The following is an 18130-nucleotide window of genomic DNA, read 5'->3' on the forward strand; positions in this document are numbered from 1 at the left end:
CATATCTGTTCAAGTGCTTGAGTGCAGAGAAGGGACGGACTGTACTCTACCAGAGCTCATCCCGCATGTGACTGCTTTATTAATCAGTCCTATCACGTCTCATCACCTCATTCCAGCACATTGATTCGCTCTGAGTCCCATGGAAAGGAAATAGAAACAACAAAGAAATGTTCCAGGAGGGAGAGCTAGGTGCCAGCACTGTCTCTGTCTCTACTATCTGGCTTTCGTATCAACATCAGGCACATACCCCCACGTATGCAGAAACACACATTCACACACGCATACCGAGACACACAAACACACACACACACATACAGAAACACACTCACAGACGACTGCGACTTTGAGCTTAGCCCAGAGCTAAAGCGGTCCACCCTGAAGCCGAGCTGGCAAAAGAAAGGGACTTGATTAAGAAATTATGAAAACCTGCCTAGCAGAACTGAGCGGAACACAGGGAGGAACCAGGGTCCGCTTTGCAGCAGGGGGTCGTCTGTGTGATGGCTATCGTGTTTTTACTTATTCATTACTCTCCACTTTCAAGGCAAAAACCGAACACATTGGATGGATGGAGCACTTGGGGAGTGCTGTCGAGAAATGTGGAAAAACATATTGGAGGATAGTTCCATTATGTTTAGCCACTGCCACAGTGAGTTAGAAGATGGTGCTGCATTGAATAGCAGCTGTTTTACAGGCTATTTTGTGTTTATTTATGCTGATCGTAACTTTTTTTTTTTAACATAATGACTCAGCCTTCATTTCCAATTACCTAAAATAGCTTCTGGACATCTGTCACGTCCTTACCAGGTAAAGAGGTCATTTGCCATAGTAAAATGGTCAGTGCATGGCAGGTGGTTGTTTTGTGTGGGTTTTTGGGGTTTTTGTTTCTATGTGGGAGTGTTCTAGTTTTCTATTTCTATGTGTTGTTTTTCCATGTTTGGCCGGGTATGGTTTCCAATCATATCCAATGTCTTTCGTTGTCTCTGATTGGAAGCCATATAGGCAGCATGTTTTCCTTTGGGGTTTGTGGGTAGTTGTTTTCCGTTTTAGTCGTAGTACCTGACGGGACTGTTGTTGGTCGTTTTGTTGTTTTGCTGTTTGAAGTGTTTTCATTAAAGATTAAGAATGAGCACTATCCACGCTGCATCTTGGTCTCCATTCCACAACCCCTGTGACAGAACTACCCACCATAAAAGGACCAAGCAGCGTGAGAGGAGGTACCTGGAGTCATGGACATGGGAGGAGATCCTTGATGGAAAGGGACCATGGAGTCAGGCTGGGGAGTACCAGCGCCCGAAGGAGGAATTGGAAGAAGCTAAGAGGGAATGACGGTATTACGAGGCGTTGTATCCTCCAATTGAGGAAGAGCCAGCCCCCCCAAAAAAAATTGTGGGGGGGGGGGCATAAGGGGAGTTTGGCTAGGTCAGGGGGGAATGCTGACCTAACTTCCCGGGCATTTTGGAGGGAGCCATGGAGTAAACCAGAGCCAGTCGGGGAATCAAGAGCGGATTACGACACTAGATTCCGGAGAGAGGGACTGGCGGAAAGGGCACGACGGAGCAGACACACAGAGGGAAGAGCTATGCAGTATTGAGTAATGCGCACAATGTCGCCCATACGCAGTCACAGCCCGGTGCGGTTGATACAGGCTCCTCAACGTTGTCGTGCGACAGTTAGCCAGCAGCCAGGTAAAAGTGTGCCGGCTCAACGTATCTGGCCTCCAGTGCGGCTCCTCGGCCCAATATATCCTACGCCTGCTCCACGCACGATACCCCGCATTCTCTAGCACAGCCCAGTTCGTCCTGTGCCAGCGCTTCGCCCTTGCCGGGCTAAAGCCAGCATCGAGCCAGGACCAGTTATGCAAGCTGTAAGCGTCAGACCTCCAGTGAAGATCCATGGCCCAGTATATCCTACACCTGCTCCACACACGGTAGCCCGCATTCCCCAGCACAGCCCAGTTTGTCCTGTGCCGGCGCTCCGCCCTTGCCGCGCTAGCGTCAGCATTGAGCAAGGACGGGTTGTGCTAGCCGCAAGCACCAGACCTCCAGTGCGCCCTCCGCTCCTCAGCCCGGAGTCTCCGGCGACGCTCTTCAGCCCGTAGCCTCCGGCAACGCTCTTCAGTCCGGTGCCTCCGGCGACACTTCCCAGTCCGGAGCCTCCGGCGTCCGGCGACGCTTCCCAGTCCGGAGCCTCCGGCGACGCCTCCCAGTCCGGAGCCTCCGGCGACGCCTCCCAGTCCGGAGCCTCCGGCGACGCCTCCCAGTCCGGAGCCTTCGGCGACGACTCCCAGTCCGGAGCCTTCAGCGGTGGTCTGCAGCCCAGAGCCTTCAGCGGTGGTCTGCAACCCAGAGCTTTCAGCGGTGGTCTGCAACCCAGAGCCTTCAGCGGTGGTCTGCAACCCAGAGCCTTCAGCGGTGGTCGGCAGCGCAGAACCTCTGGTAATGATCCACAGGTTAGGGTTCCAGAAGCAGAGGGATCTGTGGGCAGAACGGGGGCTACGCCGGATCCAGAGCCACCTTCGGAGCTGGAGGATTGGCGGAAGGTCTGGGTGTAGCACAGGAACCATCATTGATGGTGGCCACCCTCCCTTCCCTCCCTTTTTGTTTAGGGTTCTTTTTGTGGGTTTTTGGTTTGGTGTGCAGTCGGGGTCTGCACCTTCGGGGGGGTACTGTCAGAGGTCATTTGCCATAGTAAAATGGTCAGGGCATGGCAGGGGGTTGTTTTGTGTGGGTTTTTGGGGGTTTTGTTTCTATGTGGGAGTGTTCTAGTTTTCTATTTCTATGTGTTGTTTTTCCATGTTTGGCCGGGTATGGTTTCCAATCAGAAGCAGGTGTCTTTCGTTGTCTCTGATTGGAAGCCATACTTAGGCAGCCTGTTTCCTTTGGGGTTTGTGGGTAGTTGTTTTCTGTTTTAGTCGTAGTCGTAGTACCTGACGGGACTGTTGTTGGTCGTTTTCTTGTTTTGCTGTTTGAAGTGTTTTCATTAAAGATTAAGAATGAGCACTATCCACGCTGCGTCTTGGTCTCCATTCCACGTCCCCTGTGACAACATCAGAACCAGCAATCACTAACCTAGATTTGGATGACAATTTCTACTTCAATGAGTCGGTAGCGCTGGACATTCTGTTTACTCCGGAATAGGACTTAATCCCCGGGACTCGAAAGAGGAAGCCTTCTCCTCTCCACCTCTACACTGATTTTTTATTGCCGAATGTACAAACACTAGAGAACAAACTGAACGAGCTCTGCTCGAGACTATCCTATCAACGCATACAAGTCTCTCCCTCTCCCTTCCTTTGGCAAATATGACCATAACTCTATCCTCTTGATTTCAGCTTACAAGCAAAAACTCAAACAGGAAGTATCAGTGACGCACTCAATACGGAAGTGTTCCGATGAAGTGAATGCTAAGCTACAGGACTGTTTCGCTAGCACAGAATATGTTTCGATAACATTGAGGAGTTAACCACATCAGTCACAAGCTTCATTAATAAGTGCATTTTTTATTTTTTTTATTTTAACCAGGTAGGCAAGTTGAGAACAAGTTCTCATTTACAATTGCAACCTGGCCAAGATAAAGCAAAGCAGTTCGACACATACAACAACACAGAGTTACACATGGAGTAAAACAAACATACAGTCAATAATACAGTACAAAAATAAGTCTATATACAATGTGAGCAAATGAGGTGAGATAAGGGAGGTAAAGGCAAAAAAGGCCATGGTGGCAAAGTAAATACAATATAGCAAGTAAAACACTGGAATGGTAGATTTGTAGTGGAAGAAAGTGCAAAGTAGAAGTATAAATAATGGGGTGCAAAGGAGCAAAATAAATAAATACAGTAGGGGAAGAGGTAGTTGTTAGGGCTAAATTATAGATGGGCTAAATTATAGATGGTCTATGTACAGGTGCAGTAATCTGTGAGCTGCTCTGACAGCTGGTGCTTAAAGCTAGTGAGGGAGATAAGTGTTTACTTGTATTTAAGAGCAGTTGGAGGCCACGGAAGGAGAGTTGTATGGCATTGAAGCTCGTCTGGAGGGTAGTTAACACAGTGTCCAAAGAAGGGCCAGAAGTATACAGAATGGTGTCCTGCGTAGAGGTGGATCAGAGACTCACCAGCAGCAAGAGCGACATCATTGAAGTATACAGAGAAAAGAGTTGGCCCAAGAATTGAACCCTGTGGCAACCCCATAGAGAATACCAGAGGCCCGGACAACAGGCCCTCCGATTTGACACATTGAACTCTATCAGAGAGGTAGTTGGTGAACCAGGCGAGGCAATCGTTTGAGAAACCAAGGCTATTGAGTCTGCCGATGGTTAGCTACCTGAAGATTCATGCAGGGTAGTAGTCATGAGTTGGGATTATGGTTCATTGTTTCGCTAGCTAGCTACATGTCTTAAGAAAAGACTTCACTATGCAAGTATTCATTTCAATAGAATGTCACTGCAGCAACTGTTGATAGATGAAGCTGGTAAATTCGCTCTGGCTATCTACTCCGATTTCAGACCACGGGTAAGATAGTCTAGCTAGCTACATTTTCAGATATTACACGTGTCTAATTTTGACATTAAATATTTTTATTTCAAGTTAAAGTGTACTGTTAGCTTGCTAACTAACATTAGCTGGCTGGCTCGCTAGCTAACATTACGTGTATGATCTTATTCTTCATATCTCAGAGCCATTTGCTTGGCTAGTTATAGCCTAATGTTAGCTAGCTAACATTGAATCTGGTTGGTTAGCTACCTGCAGATTCAAGCAGGGAAGTAACATCATGAGTTGGGATTATGGTTCCTGGCTAGCTAGCTACATGTGTTAACAAAAGACCCCACTCCACTATGCAAGTAACCATTGCAAGTAACCAGTGCAAAATAACTGATGAATTTACGAACGCTCAACACCCGTTGAATATAGCCGGAAGTCATTAAACGTTGGCAAAAAAGCGTAATTAAATTGTTGCCAGCAGCACAGTTAAAGTCACCAACGCTCTGGATAACATGAAAACAGCCTAACCAGCTCTGCTCAGGCTAAAGCTTAAGAGGGTGTGAATGATGCTGAATGGGTGTAGACAAAGATCTCTCCAGTAGGTGCCAAAACAATAAAAGACATTTTTCTCAAAAAGTGAGGTTACAAGTTTATCAACTTTCAAAGCAGAATTACTTTCCCATTGTTTCTCAAATGCAGTGAGTGGTATGCCATTTTGTAGCTCTGTGTCTCTGCTTTTATCCAATGTAAAAAAATCTAATTTAAAATGTTGCTACATAAGACCGAGTCACGGCGGTCGGTCACATATCCCAGCCAAAATCCGTTTATTACAGGCAACATCCGCACTGAGCTAAAGGCTAGAGCTGTCGCTTTCAAGGAGCAAGACACTATTCCGCTAAGACCTCCAATGAACAATCAAACAGGCAAAGTGTCAATAGAGGACTAAGATCGAATCCTACTACGCCAGCTCTGATGCTTGACGGAAGTGTCAGGGCTTGCGAACTGTCACGGATTACAAAGAGAAACCCAGCCACGAGCTGCCCAGTGATACAAGCCTACCAGGCGAGCTAAATGCCTTGAGGCAAGCAACGCTGAACCATGCATGAGAGAACCAGCTGTTCTGGATGACTGTCTGATCTCGCTCTCCGCAGCCAATGTGGTCAGACAGATTACCAGGATGCGTACTCAGAGCACACCTCTTCCCCCCTCTTAACCAGCTGGCAAGTGACTTCACTGATATTGTCAACATCTCCCCGACCCAGTCTGTAATACCTACATGTTTCAAGCAAACCACCATAGTTCCTGTGCCCAATAACAGCAACCTATCTAAATGACACATCTGTGGCCATGAAATACTTTGAAAGGCTGGTCATGGCTCACATCAACACCATCATCCCAGATACCCTGGACCCACTCCAATTCACAATACCACCCCAACAGATCCACAGATGACGCTATCTCTATTGCACTCCACACTGCCCTCTCCCACCTGGACAAGAGGACCACCTATGTGAGAAAGCTGTTTCTTGACTTCAGCTCAGCATTAAAAATGGCGGCCCCTGAGGGTGCGTGCTTAGTCCCCTCACAACGGTGATAGGTCTGATCAACGGTGGAAGGTCTGACGACAATGAGACAGCCTATAGGGAGGAGGTCAGTGACAAGGCAGTGTGGTACCAGGACAACAACCTCTCCCTCAACGTCAGCAAGACAAATCCACAGGGCTGTAGTGGAGAGGGTTGAGAGCTTCAAGTTCTCCGTGTCCACACCACAAAGGAATTGTCATGGTCCGATCCACACACACCAACTCAGTTGTGAAGCACAACAATGCCTTTTCCCCCCTTTTTTTATTTTAATTTTATTTAACTAGGCAAGTCAGTTAAGAACAAATTCTTATTTACAATGAGGGCCTACCCCGGCCAAACCTGGACAACGCTGGGCCAATTGTGCACCACCCTATGGGACTCCCAATCACGGTTGTGATACAGCCTGGATTCGAACCAGGGTGTCTGTAGTGACGCCTTAGACCGCTGCACCACTCGGGAGCCCCCTCAGGAGGCTGAAAAGATTTGGCATTGGCACTCAGATCCTCAAAAAGTTGTACAGCTGCACCTTTGAGAGCATCTTGATTGACTGCATCACCACTTTGTATGGCAACTGCTTGGCACCGACCGCAAGGCGCTACAGAGGGTAGTGCACATGGCCCAGTACATCACTGGCGGTGTCAGAGGAAGGCCCTACCAGGCAGTGTCAGAGGAAGGCCCTAAAAATTGTCAAAGACTCCAGCCACCCAAGTCATAGATTGCTCTCTCTGCAATCGGCAAGCGGTACTGATGCCTCACCCTGTCTCACCCTTTCACCAGTATGCTTCTCTTCTTTTCAATGTACTACCAATAGTCTGTTAACTGTGACAGACTGATCTTAATTTGCTCAGTGTCTGTGTGTTTGTGTGCTTTGCTCAGATAGGTTCTGAGAAGAATATCCTTACAGGACATGTGGCATGTTACATGTCAATGAAAAGTGTGTGGGAAGGCCTTGAATAGGGGAATTACATTTGTGAGTGACCCTGTTAGCTTATTGAAGAGTGTAATTACAAGCTCTGAAATGTTTGACATAATTGTAAGAAGACAGAATTTTTTTTTCATGGTTCATCTCTCGCTCTCTCTCTCTCTCTCTCTCTCTCTCTCTCTCTCTCTCTCTCTCTCTCTCTCTCTCTCTCTCTCTCTCTTACTCACTGTCTCTCATATCAGGACATTACAAAAATAACTCTAATCTATTGAACATACACAACATGCATTGTTCCATACAGTGCAGTGTTCTGGACCCCTCCACCTCTCTGGCTCACTCTACCTCAGACCGAGAGGCCTCTCCTGGCCTGGAGCCCAGAGTTCTTAGCTGAACTGACTGAGAGCTTTGCCCCCGGGGCAGGTTTAGCCCTAAACACACACTCACCACAGAGAAAATGCAGCGCATCACACAAATTCATGTGTGTGTGAGATGAAAGGACAAGGAGGGTGCCCTGGGAGAGGTCACTACAGAGGCATCCTGCAGTATAGGGCAGGCAACTATGGCCTGCCCTATACTGTACTACTTTAAAGCTGTGGCCTACCTACTGCTGGGAGAAGCTCACTTTAGAGTTCCTCTCTCTAGAGAAGAGCCTCTCATAAACTGTCTGCTGTTGGATGACGAATCAGGAGAACAATGATGATCTGACTAACCCCAATCTATATGACTACTAATTGTGCTCGGCAGCGTACACAGCCAAACACTTGTGAGTGGAGACCAACAAAGACAGGGTTGAGAGAGGAGCAGAGAGGAGAGGGAGTGGGGGAGTGGGAACTAGGACACAGGAAATGGACAGAGAGAGAGAGAGATAGAGAGCGCAAGGGAGGGGAAGGAAACATGAAGGACGACTACAACAAGAATCACTTCCTCTAATTGTGTGTCTCCCCCTCGGCTGTCTGCTGAGCACTGTGGCATTTCACTTCTGTCTCTATCGGTCAAAAGGGAGGCTAATGAATATGCAAATTTTGGTCCAACGCCTCCAGTTGTGGTGGGCAACACCCCCTAGTTAGCAGCCCATAACGACAAGGGGTCAGAGACACTCTGCTTTCTCAGCAACCAGGAGTCACGGCACTCTACCCCGCCTTCCCACCTGACGGGAACAAAGGATTATTCATGAAAAATGGAGAAGTACAGTGTACGTCAACCTGCATCCTTCCCCGCCCACACACTGTGACAGGGCTGAAACCCACAGCCCATTCTGCTTGATTGATACCATCAAACCAACCAAGGTCACAGCTTCCTCCGAGCAGCCCAGCCGCCACTGCCAGCAGGCAGGCAGCCACTGCATCCTATCAGAGATATACAGGGTAAGAGAGAAGGGGGCAGTTCAAGAGCTACAAGCAAGTCAATGCGATGCAAAAATGGTTCACATTTCAAGCACCCATGGAGCAATTGCATTGTATACGCTATACAATGATATGATGTTACTCCGATTCCAAATTAATGTTAGAGTTTCAACTCAGTAAGTCACTTTGGACATATGTAGACCTTGATCACTTCTGCAACATAAGGTAAACATTGTTGCATGGTCACAGAATGATCGTAAGTATTTTCAGATTACTTATGGGAATGATTGAACTGTCAGATTGGGTCTGTGAGGTTTTGGTAATGTACAGTTCGCTCCTCACCCAGTTCCTCTTTGCAAATCTCAGAAAATTGAACTTGGCCAGTAACTGAACGTTGCCAACAAACATTCATGCCTTCTCAAACAAAGGAGACAGACTGCACAAGAAATTTGAGGAAGCACACAAATGTTTGCATGTATAAACTCCAAACAAACCTAATTGAAGGGGTGTTATGAATTTAGGAATGTTATCGAAATGTAATTTCGAGTCAAGTTTGTTTTGGAAGCTGTCAAACAAATCTCCCAGTCAGCATGTATTCACAATGACCCCATGCAACATGACTACGTCAAAGAGTATTGCATGAGGCAGATGAGAGTCAAAAGCATGTGAAATCAATGAAGGACTTTCTATCTCGTTTTGAGAACATATAGTATTTTATACTACATGGGACATACCAAAGTAAGTGGGTATGGCTGCCAAGCCCATGGCTGCCAAGCACATTAATTAGAAGTGCTTACATTTACAGAAGCTCCAGTTCCCAGCTTTCAGCAGAGGCTTTGTGTTGGCATGTTTGGGTGAGCTGAGCCCCTCGTTAACGTAAATAATTTACCATTACCTTTATCCTGATGGAATCTTAATTGTGCTTCTATGGGCAGCCTGAAAGCGTCACACTCGCCCAGGAAAATAGACGGGGCCTGTCAGAGAGAATAAATAAATCTTAACACTCTGAAACCTGAAATAAAGCCAGATATTAGGCTACACACACCGGCACACACATATTACACACATACACACAAACACACACCCAACAGGATTAATGACGTTTCTCCTCTAATTAAATGAGTGTTTGTTCATTTGATTCTACAAGTAATCTATTGTCTTTTGACATTGATCTGGATTTCAATGGACCGAACAGAGAAAACAACAGAGAACAATATGAGCATTACAAAGGGGCCTCCTTGGCTATGCTAGCCCAGGAACATTTGGAGGTTTATTAGCGAACCCATTCACTCCAGTGGAGCGTATTCATTATAGCCCGAGATTGATAAATGCAAGGACAAGGGCTGAATAAACATATGGGCTGGGGAGCCTTTCAGAGGGCAGTGTGGCTGTGTTCTATGTGTGTCTGGCAGTGGAGCAGGGGCAGGGGAGTGACTCTTTATTTTTCATTCTTGCTTTATCTGCCAGCCGCTGAGGACCACACCACAGTTGTGCTGTAAAGAACCATGCATCTGAAGCATGTTACTCAGTGAAATTGCTTGCGAGCGTTCCTTTCAGCTCAAAACGAAAGTAGTGTTTGGCTATTTCTCAAGACAGAGGGCAAAAACGAGACCGTAATCCACCACTTCCCTCCGTGAGAGAGAGAGAGAGATCTCGTACACCCACGGCTTTTCTCTTTTACCAGAAGTCATTCAGCAGAAACACTCACTGAGGTGTTGTAGGCCTGTCCTGTTCCTGTACATGTAAATAGACTGCTGCCTACACTACAGTCTCTTCTGTCATGTCACCGCAAAAAACTGACTTATTATTTTCCATTGTCATTATTTTTGTGACAGCTTGTAGCCTACAGCTTCACTAAGTTGTTAAGATTCAGAAAAAATATTAATTTTGTATTTTTCTGTCATTATTCTTATTAGGAAAAAAATTGACAACCATTGACAAATAGCTTCTATCTCCAGGCCATCAGACTGAACCTAAGACAATTTAACTAGCCGGTTACCACCCGGAACTCTACCCTTCACCTTAGAGACTGCTGCCCTATGTACATAGTCATTGAACACTGGTCACTTTAATAATGTTTACATACTGTTTTACACAGTTTATATATAGTACCAGTCAAAAGTTTGGACACACCTACTCATTCAAGGTTTTTTCTTTATTTTCTGTCAACCAGCTTCACCTGGAATCATTTTCCAACAGTCTTGAATTAATTCCTACATATGCTGAGCACTTGTTGGCTGCTTTTCCTTCACTCTGTGGTCCAACTCATCCCAAACCATCTCAATTGGTTTGAGGTCAGGTGACTGTGGAGGCCAGGTCATCTGATGCAGCACTCCATCACTCTCCTTCTTGGTCAAATAGCCCTTACTCAGCCTGGAGGTGTGTTGGGTCATTGTCCTGTTGAAAACAAATGATAGTCCCACTAAGTGCAAACCAGATGGGATGGCGTATCGCTGCAGAATGCTGTGGCAGCCATGCTGGTTTAGTGTGCCTTGAATTCTAAATAAATCACAGACAGTGTCACCTGCAAAGCACCCCCACACCGTCACACCTCCTCCTCCATGCTTCACGGGGGAACTACACATACCAAGATCATCCGTTCACCTACTCTGTGTCTCACAGGACAGATTTCCACCGGTCTAATGTCCATTGCTCGTGTTTCTTGGCCCAGGCAAATCTCTTATTATTATTGGTGTCCTTTAGTAGTGGTATATTTGCAGCAATTCGACCATGAAGGCCTGATTCACACAGTCTCCTCTGAACAGTTGATGTTGAGATGTGTCTGTTACTTGAACTCTGTGAAGCATTTATTTGGTCTGCAATTTCTGAGGCTGGTAACTCTAATGAACTTATCCTCTGCAGCAAAGCTAACTCTGGGTCTTCCTTTCCTGTGCTGGTCCTTGTGAGAGCCAGTCTCATCATAGCACTTGACGGTTTTTGCGACTGCACTTGAAGAGACGTTCAAATTCTTCAAATTTTCCGAATTGACTGACCTTCATGTCTTAAAGTGATGATGGACTGTCATTTCTCTTTGCTTATTTGAGCTGTTCTTGCCATAATATGGACTTGGTATTTTACCAAATAGGGCTATCTTCTGTATACCATCCCTACCTTGTAACTGCACAACTGATTTGCTCAAATGCATCAAGAAGAAAATAAATTCCACAAATGAACTTTTAACAAGGCACACGGTCTGCCTGCAAGCTAAACATCTTTGCTAGTGTGTATGCGTGTGTGTGTTTAGGCTATCTGCCCCCCCTGAAGCATAGGCTACTGTGCTGACATTAGAAGCATGAGAACATAGGGAGAGAGATTTTTAATTAGCTAGAGAAGAATAGATTCATTTTTAGAATGCTAGCTAAGGGTACTATAGGCCTAGTTATCATGTTTCACATTGGATTTATTAACTACAGAAAGGTAAGATATGTTTTTAATTCTGGTGCAGCTCTGCACACACAAGCTAGCTCAAGCTTGTTAGGTAGTTAGCTAAAGCTTGTTAGATAGCTAGCTCAAAGGAAATTCAAAGTTCCTCCGTAGAACCCACTCCTCCTAGGTAGAATTCTGTTGACCTAATTCAGAGACTGCATGTCATAACAAGATGCCCAGCGATTCAAGCCTGCTTCTCAATACTCTCGCTCTCTCACCACCCGTTGCATCTCAGTCACATCTTGCGCCATAGGCTACACTTGTCTGTCCATCACTTATGTAAACAATGAGCTTGAATGCTCTATCCGCACTGATTGATTTCACAGGTTTGACGAGGAACAGACAGGAACGATACTGGTTCAGAACTTTATTTTACTGGTTGGAACAGTGGAACATAATGAAAAAAATTGTGGTTCTGTTCCGGCACACCAGTTTGTGTCAAGAACTGCAACGCTGCTGGGTTTTTCACACCCAACAGTTTCCAGTGCGGGGTCCACCACCCAAAGAACATCCAGCCAACTTGACACAACTGTGGGAAGCATTGGAGTCAACATGAGCCAGCATCCCTGTGGAACGCTTTTGACACCTTGTAGAGTCCATGACCTGACGAATTGAGGCTGTTCTGAGGGCAAGAGGAGGAGGATGCAACTCAATATTAGGAAGGTGTTCCTAATGATTGGTATACTCAGCGTATATTTATATTCCGGACTCTAGTCCAGAAGCTAAATTCCTGCAATTCTGTCAATTTTGTCATGTGTTTTTTTTCTTTTGACATATCTCATCATAATATTTCTACTACAGTGCATTGCATGTTAGTCACACTGCTTATACACACCGCATATGTATTTATATACTGGATTCTTGACATATCTCACTCTAATATATCTACTGCTGTACATATCATTCTTAGTATAGCTTGTGTAAATTCATCCGGTGTATATGCACTACATGACCAAAAGTATGTGGACACCTGCTCGTCGAACATCTCATTCCAAAGTCATGGACATTAATATTGAGTTGATCCCTCCTTGGCTGCTATAACAGCCTCCACTGTTCTGGGAAGGATTTCCATTAGATGTTGGAACATTGCTGTGGGGACTTGCTTCCATTCAGCCACAAGAGCATTAGTGAGGTTGGGCACTGATGTGAGCGATTATAGTCAGCGTTTGAATTCATCCCAAAGGTGTTCGATAGGGTTGAGGTCAGGACTCTGTGCAGGCCAGTCAAGTTCTTCCACACCAATCTCGACAAACCATTTCTGTATGGACCTCGCTTTGTACACAGGGGCATTGTCATGCTGAAACAGGAAAGGGCCTTCCCCAAACCTTTGCCACAAAGTTGGAAAGCACAGAATCATCTAGAATGTCATTGTATGCTGTAGCGTACATTTTTCCCTTCACTGGAACTAAGGGTCCTAGCCCGAACCATGAAAAACAGCCCCGGACCATTATTCTTCCACCAAACTTTACAGTTGGCACCGCACTATGCATTCGGGCAGGTAGCGTTCTCCTGGCATTCGCCAAACCCAGATTTGTCCATCAGACTGCCAGATGGTGAAGCGTGATTCGTCACTCCAGAGAACGCATTTCCAGTGTTCCAGAGTCCAATGGCGGCGAGCTTTACACCACTCCAGTCGACACTTGGTATTGCGCATGGTGATCTCAAGCTTGTGTGCGGCTGCTCGGCCATACCCAAGAAGACTCAAGGCTGTAATTGCTGCCTAAGGTGCTTCAACAAAGTACTGAGTAAATGTGATATTTCAGTTTATTTATTTTTTTATAAATCAGCAAAAATGTCAAAAAAACTGTTTTTGCTTTGTCATTATGGGGTATTGTGTGTAGATTGATGAGGGAAAAAACTATTTTATTAAGTGTGATATTTCAGTTTATTTATTTTTATAAATTAGCAAGAATTTAAAAAAAACATTTTTGCTTCGTTATTATGGGGTATTGTGTGTAGATTGATGAGGGATTGTGTGTGTGTGTGTGTGTGTGTGTGTGTGTGTGTGTGTGTGTGTGTGTGTGTGTGAGAGAGAGAACTTAGGCTGGTGTGACATGTTGTCCCATGTTCCTCTTAAACTCAACTGCGTGAGGAATTAATGACGCTTTGTCAAAGTTATCATTACGATGCCAAACTCACCACTGGTGTGCATGGCCAAAGAGCTCTATTTTCATGTCATCTAACCAAAGCACCGGTTCCAATCCAAGTGCCAATGCTTTTTAGCAAACTCCGGGAGTTTACATTTGTTGGATGACATGAAAATAGAGCTCTTGGGCCACGCACACCAGTGGTGGATTTGGTGTCAAAATGAGAATGCATACAAGAGAACCCCATACCTACTGTAGAATATGGTGGTGGATCTTTGATGTTATGGGGCTATTTTGCTTACACTGGTCCTGGGGCCCTTGTTAAGGTCAACAGCACTTTACCCTGTACCAGGACATTTTAGCCAAAAACCTTTTGCCTCTGCCAGGAGACTGAAGCTTGGCCGCAAGTGGATCTTCCAGCAAGACAATGCAAGAAAATACACCCACCAAGCACACATCAATATCCACAAAGAAATGGTTAACTAACCACAAAATCAACCTTTTGTAATGGCCATCTCAGTCTCCTGACTTGAAACCCATTGAAAACCTGTGGTTTGAATTGAAGAGGGCAGTCGATAAGACCAGACGATGGACATCAAGGATCTGGAAAGGAGTCTATATGGAGGAATGGTCTGAGATCCCTCCCAATGTGTTCTCCAATCTCATAAAACATTTCAGAAAAAGTCTCAGTGCCATTATCCTTGCAAGGTGAGGTATTGAAAGGTATTGAAAACTGGTATGATTGGTGAACAATTTTGACCCCTACTTTTTGAGGAAAAGGGGATTACTTTCTCTGAGCAAGTTAAATATTTTGTTGGCATACAATATAGCTCAGTATTTTAATTATTTATTTTATACAGTATTTTTTGCTCATCTTTATCAAAGGTGTCAATAATTCCGATCTCCATTATATAGCTCTTACTACAGAGGACCACAGAAAGAGAGAGAGATATATATATATAGAGAGAGAGAGAGAGGTTGAGGTGTGTGTCTGTGTGTGAAAATCTGGACAAGTGGTGACATTTAGCCGGTCCCACAAAGAAAATTATATTTAAGGCTTAGGGGTTAGGTTTAAGGTCACGGTTACAATTAGGGTTAGGGTTTGAGTTTGGGGTTAAGATTAGGGTTAGGTTAAGGGTTGGGGTTAGGGTTACGGAAAATAGGATTTTGAATGGGAATACATTTTTGGTCCCCACAAGGATAGTAAAACAATCATGTGTGTGCATGTGTGTGCATGTGTTTCTGTGCGTGTGGAGGAAACAGGTGACATGGCGGGAGTCCTGATGAGGGCCAGTGTAATGTCAGCCAGATCAGGTTACCACATGGCTTCCCATTAATCCATTCAGCCATCTACAAACTCTCTGATATGCTGTTGTTTAGCAATCTAACGTCATGCTCAGAGGCACACAATCTGTGTGTGTCAGATTTCCTTATTGAGCTGTATGGGAAAGGGTTAATGAGTATAGGACAGTTGCCAGCAGGCCTGCATGTCTCACCCCTCCACCCGGCCTCCACCCGGCCTCCACCTGGCCTCCACCCGATCTCCACCCGCCCTACACCCGCCCTCCACCCCTCCACCCGCCCTCCACCCGCCCTCCACCCGCCCTCCCCCCTCCACCCGCCACCCGCCCTCCCCCTCCACCCCTCCACCCGCCCTCCACCCGCCCTCCACCCGCCCTCCCCCCTCCACCTGCCACCTGCCACCCGCCCTCCCCCCTCCACCCCCCCCTCCCCCCCTCCACCCGCCCTCCACCCGCCCTCCCCCCTCCCCCCCTCCACCCGCCCTCCACCCCTCCACCCGCCCTCCACCCCTCCACCCGCCCTCCACCCCTCCACCCGCCCTCCACCCGCCCTCCCCCCTTCACCCGCACTCCACCCCTCCACCTGCCCTCCACCCTCCACCTGCCTTCCACCACTCCACCCGCACTCCACCCACTCCACTACCTGTAGCCTGCAGCCACCAGGCCCCTATCTATCCATCCCCTGTCTACCCCTCCTTTCTCTCCACTTTTTTCTCTCCTCCCCTGTTCTTTGGCTACTCCCTGCCCTGCACACCTGCTATGGGAGCCAGCCCCTTGCCTCTTGCCTAGGCAGGGTGGAGGAACAGACGCTCTCTGTGTTTTCTTCCAGATAATCATCACATTTCTCACATGCTTGCTCTTCTCTGCCTGGCCGGCCTGCCAAGCTTACCTCAGCCAAGACCCCTGCTGCAGCTGCCCCACCATACACCATACCCACCGACAGCCTCTGGGACCACACAATACAGCCTCTCTCTTTCCACCGCCTCCCCACTCCTGCCCCCACCCCTGCCTCTCCTACTGCAGGTGTCCCCGGGATAAGAGAATAGCAGAGTGGGGAAGGGTGGAAGGGTTCATTGGGCTATTGAGGTATAGCTATGGTTCCAAATTCCCCACCGCTACCTCCACCACTTCTATAGCTATTCAAAGAAAAGAATGCAGAACGATAAAGAGACTGAGTCTTTCCCCAACAAGCATGGCAGATCACCACGTCTCATATCCACAGTACATTTAGAGGGGTTATGATCAATGGCATTGTCACTATCTGACCTTATTCTCAATGGTCCAGACGTGTATGGTGTTCAAGTGCCTCTTATCCAGAGGTCTGTGCTGCTCTTCTATGTAAGACTACCCCTGTGGGCTCCTGAACAGCCATTGTGACTGTGTAAGTAAACCCCAATGGAACAGGGGAGCTCAGTGTTGGAGGAGAAATAGGAGACATTTTTCATTTATTAATGAATGCTATCAGGTTGACCAGTTCATGTTTTACAAAAAGCCAGGGAGAGGCAGATTAGTTATCAGGGCCAGCTGTCCAGTCCAGACTGGCCTCCTCTCTCTCTCTCTCTCTCTCTCTCCTCTCTCTCTCTCTCTCTCTCTCTCTCTCTCTCTCTCTCTCTCTCTCTCTCTCTCTCTCTCTCTCTCTCTCTCTCTCTCTCTCTCTCTCCCCATCCCTTCCTTCTTCCCTCCCTCCCTCTTTGGATTTTACCATGGCCACAGTCTCTGGGCAGATGGACAGGGCCCTGGATCAATCAGAGAGGATCAATAGCTCCAGACTGATGCGGGGTGAAAGGTGTGGGCTGACTGACTGTAAATAGGGGACAGGGGAGGGGAGAAGGGATCGTGTAGTGTCACTCACTGACTGTATTCTCTCAACAGGGGGCATGAGTGAGATGGATGGAGGAAAAGTGGAGCCAGTCGACACTACTAGCTACTTACCTGACTGACTGTCGCTCCTCAATGTTCATGATTCATTAAGTCAACCACCAGTTTGGGAAATGTCACCATGCTGGAGAGGGAAACCACAAGAAAGAAACCTCTCTTCGCTGTTGTGCTTTCTTAGCGCGTGAGACTGTGCACAGTACCTTTTAAACATGTAGGTAGGGAGTATTGTTATCTTTGGCAAATAGCCAAATGACTAAATATGAGTCTTTCATCTGATGTATTGATTGTGCTGTTATCCTGGGTAGCAGGTAGCATAGCGGTTAAGCGCATTGGGCCAGTATCTGAAAGGTTGCTGGTTTGAATCCCCCAGCTGACTAGGTGATAAATCTGTCGATGTGCCCTTGAGCAAGGCACTTAACCCATATTCCTCTGGATAAGAGCGTCTGCTAAAATCCTATATTTCATCATGTGTTGATCTATATGATTTGCTGTAACTTGGTATCAGAACCTTGTTCCTTATCAAGCACTTTGCTAAACAGTGTATCTCTTATTTAATTCATTCTCTCAACTTCAAACTAAGCACAACAGAAGACCCTGGCACACTGAAATAAACCAGATAGAATTTAACAGCTTAAATAATCTTAGAATCCCATCCATCTAGCTCAGCGGCGTGAGGCCTCTGTGAGGTGATGGTAGACAGGGTCATAGCGGTCAGCCAGCCCGTCAGACACTGCTCTAAACACTGCCCTATTGTTTCTGCTTGTCTTCCGGCCGGCTGTTAGCTCTGGTCTGTGTTTGATGCAGTCCAGACTCTGCCGTGTGTGGTGGGTGTGCCTCATACTCAGCCCTGTGACACTAGACACAGACAGACACCAACAAGAAGGAAGGAAGGAAGTGGATCTCAGAGTCCACTCAGCCACCAGCCAAATGGCCATCCAGCAGCCAGCTCACACTAGTCAACAGTTCAAGGGGTTTGTTCTGCTTTTACAGGCTTCCAGAAGAGGAAATGGGAGAGTGAACTAAAATAAATTCCTGGGTCACCCTTTCCTGCAGTCAAATGACTAGTGGCCTCATGGGTGGAATATTTTTTTATTTTATTATAATTTCATA

At 46.6% G+C, this 18130-nt stretch overlaps 1 long non-coding RNA gene across 1 annotated transcript; it reads left to right on the plus strand.

Moving 5' to 3' along the window:
- The first annotated feature begins 8100 nt into the window (after positions 1-8100).
- LOC145858544 (uncharacterized) lies at positions 8101-17858 on the plus strand. Its single transcript, XR_014378947.1, has 2 exons — positions 8101-8349; positions 17015-17858. It is a non-coding gene; the product is annotated as an uncharacterized LOC145858544 (long non-coding RNA).
- Positions 17859-18130: the final 272 nt, after the last annotated feature.

Source organism: Salmo salar, chromosome 10, assembly GCF_965601325.2.
Source record: "Salmo salar chromosome 10, fSalSal1, whole genome shotgun sequence".
In the NCBI taxonomy this organism is placed as follows: Eukaryota; Metazoa; Chordata; class Actinopteri; order Salmoniformes; family Salmonidae; genus Salmo; species Salmo salar.